Source organism: Helianthus annuus, chromosome 14 (assembly GCF_002127325.2).
Source record: "Helianthus annuus cultivar XRQ/B chromosome 14, HanXRQr2.0-SUNRISE, whole genome shotgun sequence".
Taxonomy (NCBI): domain Eukaryota; kingdom Viridiplantae; phylum Streptophyta; class Magnoliopsida; order Asterales; family Asteraceae; genus Helianthus; species Helianthus annuus.
The window spans coordinates 120,022,297-120,034,556 of record NC_035446.2 but is presented as its reverse complement, the minus strand read 5'-3'; positions in this window follow the sequence as shown (position 1 = coordinate 120,034,556).

The window sequence follows — 12,260 nt, the reverse complement described above, 5'->3', positions numbered from 1 at the left end:
AGACCTTAGTTCATGACCCTCCTTGGTTGTTTTTACATCAAGTGTAGTGGTGAACATCAAAGGGGTACCTAAATGGAAGCCTTGTCTTCCTACCCCATCCATGACACCCATGACTCAACTTGAGGTACCTAAATGAAGATGTAATCTTCTACCTCTTACTTGAATACTTGAACATTTGGACTTAATAATATGTGTATAATATACGACCTACATACTATCTATGTACACTCGAATCTTTGATGTTGAAATCATATTCATTTGTCAAAGTAGTAGGTTATCATCTAAGGACCTAAACCTTGTTATGATTCTTATGGGTGTTAAACTCATAAAATCATTATAACCCATGAGGTTACCAAGTGTTATACAAGTGTTATGTGTGAAGATGAATATTTTGATATAATATTTTCATGTCACTTTCATTCCAAATCTCGACTCTAAACATGCTTGAACTTAAACCCTTACGCATTCAACCTTCCAACCTCGGCAGCTTTGTCACATTGGATAATCGGAAAACATATGCAAACTTTGTGAGTATACTCGTATTCCCCTTTTACTTTTATCACTTTTGGGGTGTAACATGTTTTATCTATCAACAAACTTACACATGAACATTTTGCTTAAACACATGAACATTCCTATAACATGCTTGTATACGTGATGGCTTGATACTTTAAACTTGGGTGATTCTTATGTGTTGAACTTATCATTAACTTCGTACGAGCCAAACCGTGACATATGTAGCGCTATAGGATTAACGACCCGCCCTTTATCATCGGTTATGTCATGAGCATATTGCGTTTTCTTGGTTTGATATGTTAGACACATGCCATGTTTAAATGTTTATCTTGAATCACATGCTTGCTATGAGGAATTGTTCAAGACTTATCTTTTGCTATGTACGTATCAAACTTGTATACTCGCCTTTGCATTTGCATTGAATTATTTTAAACATGTTACAGGTTGATGAGGAAGATGCTAAGAAAAGAAGTAGCGTTGATGCCTAGATACACATATAGACGTTAGGGTTTAATATGTTGTATCAATTTTGTTATGTTATCATGTTATTTTTGTTAAACTTGTTGTATTTGAATTTCTTGTATTGTTGTCAATTGAAAGTTATGAAATGAAATGGGAATTATTTAATTATCGTCACAAATAGTGTTATGATGTCTCGAGCAATCTTCACACTTCGTCTCATCCCGATGTTTCCGCCATTGGGTGGGGTGTGACAGATTGGTATCAGAGCCATAACTATAGGGAATTAGGAAAAGTAGGAATGCTTTAACCTAGTCTATAGTTCTAGAGCCTTATTCGTACGTTTTACTAAAAACTACTTGCATGCTATCTTATTTGCTTTTATTTATTCTCTTGATCTTGTAAGCATATGTGTCACTTATGCGTTAACACTTAACATGCTATACTTATTTTTATTATGTGTTAATACTTGTTTCATCGTCTTATCCTTTATGTGTGTTCTTGACATACTTTTTATGCATTAATATTCGTTTCATCATTTCACTTTTATTGTGATATTCTTGACATGTTATACTTGTTTGTTTAATCTTTAATATACACTTTTCCTCACGCGTTTTACTCGACTATTCTAAATCCGACAACACACATATTGCACAAACGAGACGAGTCCACCAAAATAGGCGTGAAACCCACAATTTGGTGAATGACTCTCAATCCTTCTACCTTTCTTTTTACACGGAATTCACCACCAAGTTAGGAGTGAAATCCTCACCTTGATGGAGAAATTCGAATTTCAAATTCTAGTGGACCCTCGTCATAGTGTTGAAATTAAATTTTGACCCGACGAGTATCAACCACACTTAGGATACGAAATCGTCAATAGAGGGGTGAAACCCGCACCTTGCCGACTAGTTCCACTCCTTGATTTTTTTCATAAATCCCGCCAAGTCTCGAAATTTCGATTGATTTGGGACATGTAGTAACCGGAAGGGTAAATACCGTTAACCGACTTGTCGGCGAGAGTATTTTACCTATTAGGCCAAAGCATGCTCCTCAAATTCAAAAGACTTTTCGACCACTTTGGTTAGTCAAAGTTCCGTTTGGAACACTCCAAACTTTGGTCAAACATGTGTTTCTATTATTTATTTATACGATGCAATCTTTCAAACTCGAGTTTACTTTCGATTTCTCTTTTCACACACACAACATATTGAACCTTTTCCATACATTTATACGTATGCATGATTTCATATAATTTAAATTCGTTTTCCTTGTAACGACAAGTGGATTATCATCGAGATGGGAGTGACTTCCTTACCTTGACGATTAGCTCCACTCCCTTTTCCTTAAAACGACCTCACCAACGAGTTAGGGGTGATTCCCTTACTTAGGTGACCGTTACCAAAACTTCTCTTTCGAAATATCTTATTATGCAAACTCGATCATACTTTATACCCAAATTGTTTAATGTTATTTAAAAATACCCACTCATACAGATTTCGAAATACATTGTTTTATCAAACGTACTTTTTATTCTACAATCTATTTTCACTCAACTCATATACGCGAAATTCATAATCATGTCTTAAAACGTTTTATTGCTCGAACTTCAAAACGTTACGAAATGCTACCTATCAATTTAATCGGTTCAATGAAACTCTTGCCCATGAACTTCATATTCGACTTAATCACTAAAACACGCCCACCTTCTACTTTTAATCAAAATCCAACCAACCTTTCCCGAATACTTATAAGATCTTATAGAAGTTATTTGATTGTTTTACCAAATACCCTTTCCAACACCAACAAATCAATTGTTATTTTATTTTTATTTCTAAGTCCTTTTGCTAAATTTCCCTTCTAAAGATCCTAGTTTTCACAAGGACCTCCTAAATTCATAATTTCTTATTTGATGAAACGAACTTACTTTTTAACGAAAACCTTTTTCCTACACCAATTTACAAAACACGCGGGCAAGAAGTCTTCATGGGAACCGACAATCTTTGACTTACATGAAATTTTTTTTTAACAAAAGTAGCATTTCAATCATTACAAAAATACATTATGCTTAACCAATTAGTACTTTATATCCTCTTACATACACAACTATATTCTACCCTTTCAACCAAGGTCAACCTAATTTTGATTCGATAAACTCAATGTTTCATTTAAACAACTATACATGCATATCATCGTACACATTTTGGTCGATACCTTGCGATAACATCATTTATATCATTCGTATTTACATACTCGACCTTTTGAATGTTTTATACACTTAGATCCGTGGTGTCCCAACAAACACTATTTACGCAATATTTATTTTTCACACCTACACCTATGTTCATACGTCTTATGCTTGTACTTATACGCATACTACTTATACGTTTTACGCTTCTACTTGTACACATACTACTTACACGTTTTATGTTTATGCTCATACATACATGCGTATTCATACTTAAACTTATGCTCATACTTTCATCCTTACTCATGATTCATACATTCGTACCTATACGCGAGCGCAACCCGAGGGATTCGCTTGCGTGGGTCCCACACATACTTAAACATGGACTTGCTTATATACTACATTCTTGTACGTACACATTCTAATTTTTTTTATGTATACCCCGATTCATACACAACTAGTACAAGCTATGCGGATCATGCGACGATCAAAATAATCACGGGTGCACACGGGATTATAGTGATAGGCGTATGAGAACCATAGAGTGTGCTACTGCGTATGGTAATACACGGAACGTAACATGACACCGAAGACGAAACGGACATAACATGGTCAAAACATGGTGGATACGCCGCTGGTACTTCCTATATATAAGTGTTTTCACCATGTTACCAAACTTTCGTAAAACGTGCCATGAGAAATTCAGTGTTTTACAGACCTTTTGGACCTAATACAAGCTTTAAACAACTCACAAACGCATCATATCCGATTATCCATGCCGAGACTTCATCTTTAACACGCTACTTTCGTCTATCTAATACTTATATCATTCATATACTTGCATTCATTTAGTGTCAATTATTCACCCCATACTCCTATTATTCTCCATTATCCTTTCTTTCATATGAACTCCGTTCACATTCAAACTTATTTAAACTCCTTTGCCTATGCGCACGCATACCCGTTTTACCTATGCTTAAACGCCTCAACCCATTTTAGTCAAACAAATTCCTATCCTGTCGTTCTTCAAAATTTCGTACTTTTCTAAACGTTTCAAAACTCCCAAGTCTCGATTCTTTTAGCCAAAATGCTTTTTCTCCAAGGTCTTCCTCTTGAATAAATTTCGGGACGAAATTTCCTAAAGGAGGGGAGACTGTAACGCCCTGCTTTTTCATACTTTCCATAATTAGAAAGCTCGCCTTGTAATGCTATTTTTGGAAATCTTTTATTATTGTAGTCGTCTTTTCGTTGTAAAATCCAAGACTTGGATCATAAATAAAATTCGTATTTCTTTAAATTCACCATCTACATATTCATACATGTTCATACGTTCGAATTCATTGTACATCGAATCCTTATTTGTAATTCATACTTATACTTATTCACGATGCATGTCCATGCTTGTCCTTATATTGTTGATACCTAAAAACCCCTAATAATATGCTTATTTATACAACGGTTAATCATCTAATATGTGACATATACTTGTCACTTACAAACATGTTACATACTTGTACATTACACTTTTTACCTAGTTAAATCATGTTTTATTTCATATTTCACCTTGTTACAAGTTAGGGGAAACATTGTTGCATATTATTACACAACTTAATTAACAAAATTACTCATTATAATGTTTTAAAAAATAAAAAAAAATAAAGAAATATGGCAGCCCCAATTCAGCAAAATTCAGCCCCATATAGTTGGGTTTTGTGGGCTAGTTTCAAGGTGTAACCCCTTCTAAACACTTCCAAAGCCCAACCCATTGAAACCCTAATCCTTCCCCCTATAAATACCACTTATAACCAGCCTCCCTACCACTTTTGCAACACTAAAAACTCTCAAAACATCCTCCAAACCATAGCTGAAAGCAAAGGTTCGAGCAGATTGACACCCCTTCACGAAAATGTGCATAACTCACTCAATTCTTATCCGATTCACTTGATTCTTTTTCCTACTTGCTTGGATAATCATGGGGTTCGATTCCTAGTCTTCTCCTTGGAGAAATCAGACCTGGAAATGCCCCGAAATAGTCCATAAACTTTCTTTTTGATTTTTATGTTCTTCAAAACTTGTTTAAACCTATGCAACTTGTGTCTAACACATCTCATGCCTATGTCCTAATGCTTACAACTTATCCCATGGTTGGTTAAGCTTAAAAACAAGGTTGAGACATTTGAAATCAGAGGATTAAACCTCATAAACTTGGTGTTTTGTCTAGGGTTTCAACCCACAAATCATGTCAAACATAGTCTTTGATACATGAGTGATTATGGAACAACTTGGGTTGTCCAAACATACAATCCTCACATGATTTGATGATTTCTATTAGTTAGTTTACTTTACATACATGTAAAGACCTTAGTTCATGACCCTCCTTGGTTGTTTTTACATCAAGTGTAGTGGTGAACTTCAAAGGGGTACCTAAATGGAAGCCTTGTCTTCCTACCCCATCCATGACACCCATGACTCAACTTGAGGTACCTAAATGAAGATGTAATCTTCTACCTCTTACTTGAATACTTGAACATTTGGACTTAATAATATGTGTATAATATACGACCTACATACTATCTATGTACACTCGAATCTTTGATGTTGAAATCATATTCATTTGTCAAAGTAGTAGGTTATCATCTAAGGACCTAAACCTTGTTATGATTCTTATGGGTGTTCAACTCATAAAATCATTATAACCCATGAGGTTACCAAGTGTCATACAAGTGTTATGTGTGAAGATGAATATTTTGATATAATATTTTCATGTCACTTTCATTCCAAATCTCGACTCTAAACATGCTTGAACTTAAACCCTTACGCATTCAACCTTCCAACCTCGGCAACTTTGTCACATTGGATAATCGGAAAACATATGCAAACTTTGTGAGTATACTCGTATTCCCCTTTTACTTTTATCACTTTTGGGGTGTAACATGTTTTATCTATCAACAAACTTACACATGAACATTTTGCTTAAACACATGAACATTCCTATAACATGCTTGTATACGTGATGGCTTGATACTTTAAACTTGGGTGATTCTTATGTGTTGAACTTATCATTAACTTCGTACGAGCCAAACCGTGACATATGTAGCGCTATAGGATTAACGACCCGCCCTTTATCATCGGTTATGTCATGAGCATATTGCGTTTTCTTGGCTTGATATGTTAGACACATGCCATGTTTAAATGTTTATCTTGAATCACATGCTTGCTATGAGGAATTGTTCAAGACTTATCTTTTGCTATGTACGTATCAAACTTGTATACTCGCCTTTGCATTTGCATTGAATTATTTTAAACATGTTACAGGTTGATGAGGAAGATGCTAAGAAAAGAAGTAGCGTTGATGCCTAGATATACATATAGACGTTAGGGTTTAATATGTTGTATCAATTTTGTTATGTTATCATGTAATTTTTGTTAAACTTGTTGTATTTGAATTTCTTGTATTGTTGTCAATTGAAAGTTATGAAATGAAATGGGAATTATTTAATTATCGTCACAAATAGTGTTATGATGTCTCGAGCAATCTTCACACTTCGTCTCATCCCGATGTTTCCGCCATTGGGTGGGGTGTGACAGGCGCCCACCGTGGGGCTACGCCGCTATTTCTTCTCAAAAAAGACCTAGTAGTGTAGCTCTCTTCACTTAAAGTCACCATGTCTGAAAGTGGATCTCCGGGAGAAGTAAATCAGATTCCAAACACTTCCACCCCGGGTAGTGGCCAAGCTCATGTGGCTATACCAACATATTTCTCGACTCCGGGGAGCACACCCGAGTTCCTTACCTTCAACACACCAACTCCATCCAGATCTGGGGCTCCATCTCTCAATGTCGGTGTATCTGATACCCCAGCACGTGTTGAACTTACCCCCGAGGGGGTCGCAAATAATTTCCTTGAGTTAAGGTCACTTCTTAACCAGCATGTGAGTAAAGAAAGGGAAACGGGTATAAGGATTCGTTTAGATTATGACGAACCTGAGCCAACGCTGTCTCCCGGACCACCCCTACCTCCTTTTACCACAAGAAGTGAGGCTGGTCCCAGTAACCCTCCAAACCCTCACCCTTATCTGTCCACTATGACAAATCCTAAGGTACATCCTATCCTCTCTTCCCAACCAATTACTAGTGGTGCTCCTTTGGGACACGAGCTAACGCTTGACCAGCTCCTACAGTCCCCAGTGACAAGCTATCCAGCTTCTGTAACAACCACATGGGAGCAAGCTCTGTCCGTGCTCCCTTTAGCACGAAGTGCTGTTACTAGCACCCCTCTTGGAATAAACTGCTCGGTTGGTCCAGGAAGCCTTCAAGGCTTCAACCTCATACCCAATATGATGACCCAGATGATGGCCAACTTCCCGTGGCAACACTTCATTAATCAAGTGCTAGCCACTCAGGGGAATCACGGCAATAGTAACAATATAGATACAAGGCCTGAAGAGGACTTGGCTAAACCCTATAAGCCAAGCAACCTTTCATGCTTCTCAAGGCAGATAGCCGATTATGATTTTCAATCAAAGATCAAGATGCCAACCCACATCAGAACGTATGATGGGACTGAAGATCCTGAGGATTATCTCCAGATCTTCACTGGTGCAGCTCGAATAGAAAAATGGTCAAACGCTGAATGTTGCCTAATGTTCATGCAGACTCTTGTTGGATCCGCTAGAATCTGGTTCAACGACCTACCTGCTCAAAGCATTCGAAGCTTTGACGATCTCAGCAGGGGTTTTCTGGCAAACTTCTCCCAACAAAGGCGATATGTCAAAGACGCAACAGTAATCTTCCAGATAAAACAACGTGATGATGAAAGTCTTCGGGCATTCATTGAACGATACAAAAAGGAAGGTCTGACCTATGTGGGGGCAGACGAGAAAATGAGAGTGGCCGGCTTTATGAACGCCATAACCTCTAAATACCTCACACGAGATTTCAACAAGTCTCTGCCCAAAACCTTGGAAGAAGCCCTTGAAAGGGCCGAAGCTCACATTCGGGGAGAGGAAGCTGTAGACATCAAGGAACAAAGGAAAAGAGGGTCCGGCTGGCGAAGCAATAGCCCAGCTAGAAAGAGGGGAAACTTCAACTCCTATGATAGGCGCCCAAAGGGTTCAGACTCTCGAAGGTCTGAAGGTCGGAACCCTTCAAGCAGAGAAAAAGGCATAAGTTTCACTCCCCTCACAAAAACCCCTCAAGAAATCCTGGCAACAGAAGAAGTCAAACAAAACTTTAGACCTCCCAGGCCTCTCCCCAAAAGCAGAAAAAATGAGAACTCCACGCAATTCTGTGAGTTTCATGAAGAAAAGGGACACCACACCAACGATTGCTTCCAACTAAAAAAGAGAATTGAAGAGGCTGTTAAGTCAGGAGAACTCGCCCATTTGGTAAAAGGAGTTCGAGACAAGATGGCTGAAGGCAAGGGAAAGGAAGTCAATATGGTATACTCTGATGAAAAGGTTCCTCACAAGAGGCAGCGGTTGGAAGCCTGGGAGCTTCAGTGTGTCTGCTTCCCCCCTACGAAGAAGGACCCACTTCCCAGTCCTCGAAGCTAAACCACCAAGAACCAAGAAGGAGGTTGAAAGCTTAAATGGGAAGCTTGCAGCCTTGAAGCGTTTTACCTCAAAACTGGCCGAAAGATCTCTGCCCTTCTACAAAACGCTCAAGAACTGTTCAGACAAGAAGGATTTCAAATGGACTGACGAAGCTGAAGAAGCTTTCAATCAAATGAAGCAACACTTAGCTTCCCTACCAGATATTGCAGCACCAGAAACTGGGGAGGTAATATCGGTGTACCTTTCAATCGCTGACGAAGCCATCAGTGCAGTCCTCACCATTGAGCGAGACAAGGCCCAGGTACCCGTTTATTTTTTCAGCAAAACTCTAAAATTAGCTGAAACCAAATATCCTCCCCTCGAAAAACTTGCCCTAGCTCTGGTTCAAACAGCTAGAAGGCTTAGGAGGTACTTCCAAGCACATCCTATACAAGTGGTCACTGACCAACCTGTCAAGAATGTGCTTGAAAAACCTGAAAACTCTGGAAGGCTAGCAAAATGGGCAGTGGAACTGGGTGAGCACAACATCACCTATGTCCCACGAAAAGCCATTAAAGCTCAAGTTCTGGCCGACTTCCTGGTGGAAGTCCCAAGCCAAACAATTGACGAAGTAAACACCACAACCACTGAACCCTCCAACCCTGAAGCCTGGAAATTATTTACTGATGGGGCTTCAAGCGTTGAAGGGTCAGGAGCTGGTTTAGTTCTAATCAACCCTGAAGGGTTAGAATTCACATATGCTCTCCGTTTTAATTTTCAGACCACCAATAACGAGGCTGAATACGAGGCATTGATCGCTGGTTTAAGACTGGCCAAAGAAATGAAAGTTCAGAAGCTTGAAGTGTTCACAGATTCATTGCTAGTCTCAAACCAAGTTAACGACAGCTACATTGCTAAAGAACCCAACATGAGAAGATACAAAGAGAAATCCAAGGAATTGATGAACACCTTCCAAACATGCAGCATCAAGCAAATTCCAAGGTCCCAAAACAAAAAGGCCGATGCCTTGAGTAAATTAGCATCCCTCACCTTTGCCCACCTCACTAAAAAGGTGTTGGTTGAAGTGTTGAAGGCCCCATCGATTGATGAATTGGAAGTCCAAGATGTAGTCACTGAAGAAGATCCAAATTGGATGACTCCCATCAAAAAATTCCTTCAAAATAATGAACTACCCAATGATAAAATAGAAGCCGAAAGGGTTAAAATCAAAGCAAGACAATATGTGTTGCAAGGAGAAACACTCTACAAAAAAGGTTACCTTGCCCCCTTGCTAAGATGTGTTGGTCCTGAACAAAGCAAGTATTTGATCAAGGAAATACACGAAGGAGTATGCGGAGCTCATTTTGGAGCTAGGTCGGTGGTTGCAAAGCTCATGAACCTTGGATATTTCTGGCCGTCGATGCATTGTGACACCATTGAGCAATTGAAGAAATGTGATGCCTGTCAAATCCATGCCCCAATCCCCAGAAGTCCCAAACATGATCTTGTTCCAATAACCTCGGCATGGCCATTCCATAAGTGGGGAATGGACATTGTTGGGCCATTCCCTCCGAGCAAAGGGGGAGTAAAATTCTTGTTAGTAGCAATTGACTATTTTAGCAAGTGGCCAGAGGTTAAACCCCTTGCCAAGATCACAGGAAAACAAGTCATAGACTTCGTTTGGGAAAACATCATCTGCCGCTATGGGTTGCCGGGAGTAATTGTCACCGACAATGGAAAGCAATTTGCTGAGAAACCTTTCAGCCTTTGGTGCAAAGAATACAGGATCAACCAGATCTTTAGCTCAGTGGCTTACCCGCAATCAAACGGCCAGGTTGAAAGGGCCAACCGAAGCATAGTGGAAGGCATCAAGACGAGATTAGGAAGATATGAAAGCAATTGGCTCGAAGAATTGCCTAGTGTTCTATGGGCAATTAGAACAACCGAAAAAACAAGTCACAAGAAAACACCTTATAGCTTGGTATTTGGATCCGAGGCCGTAATCCCTGCTGAAATAGGAGTTGTAACCCAACGAGTTGTCAACATGGATCCCGAAACAAATCAACAAGAGACCATGTTGAATTTACAACTCCTAGAGGAAGCCCGAGATCAAGCGGCAATACAAGAAGCTAAGTACAAACAGAAGATGGAAGCCTACTACAACAAGAAGGTTAAGAATGAACGATTCAAACCAGGAGATCTAGTCCTCAGAAACAACGAAGCTAGCAAAAAGGAAAATCAAGGGAAGCTGGGCCCAAAATTGGAAGGCCCATATACTATCCTCGAAGCACACAAGGGCGGATCCTACAAGCTAGCAGACTCAGAAGGCAAAAGGCTTCCAAGACATTGGAACGGAAAAACCCTGAGAAAATTCTATGTTTAGACAGAAAAGTTTGGTTTGTATCAAAATGAAAACCTTTTGTAAAAAGCAGGTACTGCTTGAATGAATGAAGTTGATTTATCAAACTTGTCTTTCTATCCTAATATTAGGTTGAGAACCTAGCAAAAAACTGCATGGCTAGGGCCATGTAAGGGGATGAGCTCCTAGGCCATATCGCTCAATAGGTTCAAGGGTTGAATGAACCTATATAAGGGGTGAGTTCCTAAATCAATACAACTCCATGAGACTTATTAAGTCATAACAATAATGTCTCATAGACAGGTTTGAACAACCTACACCAATCGTTCCTTAAGCCTTAGAAATATAACCAACAAATAGGCTTACGAAATCGAATAAATTACAAAGAAATAATAAAAAGGATAGATACTACGTCTTCTTGTTCATAAACACTAAGGCTAAGTGTCTGCAGCACTGAACCCTTTAAAGTGTAAAAAACATAAAGATAAAGTAAACTCAACAAAGACAAGGCTAAAAAAGAATGACAATTGCCAAAGGAAAAATAAGCAAACCCATCAATAAAACATACAAACCAAACCAGAGACTATCAAGGCTTCAAACCACCAGGGTAATAAGCTTGAAACGTTGAAGGCTTCAACCCAAAAACAGCTAGCCAAAAGGCTTGAAGGGTTAACAGCCTACTGAACAAGTTAAGCAAAGCAAGCATAAAAACATAACACAAGTAACATAATAACCATCATACCATAACAAAGAAAGCCATAAAAGACTTTCAGACAAGAGTTAAAGCAAGTTCTAGTAACTTAAGATAAACTATTGTTCAAATGGCCATATAGGCCCAACACACCACCAACAGGAACCTTAAGGGTTCCTGGAAACCTAATATTGTTTAAAATATTACAGACCATAAAGTGTTTTGCTAAGAAAGCTACGAAGAAACATCAGATGGCAGAAGGCTTGGAACCTTCAGCTTTGGACTTCTTGGCTTTCTTAGACTTCTTGGCCTTAGCACCATCATCACCACCAACCGCGGAGGCCTCTAAACCAACATCCTTTGAAGCATCCTGCAGACTCGAGAGAGTATCATCACTATCTCCGGAATAAGATCTCTTCCTTGAAAGGGAGCCCAAAACCTCAGTGCAAACCTTTTCGTTCAGACCCTCAGGTTTCAAATCCTGTAAAACAGATAAAGGCTTACCAAAGCAAG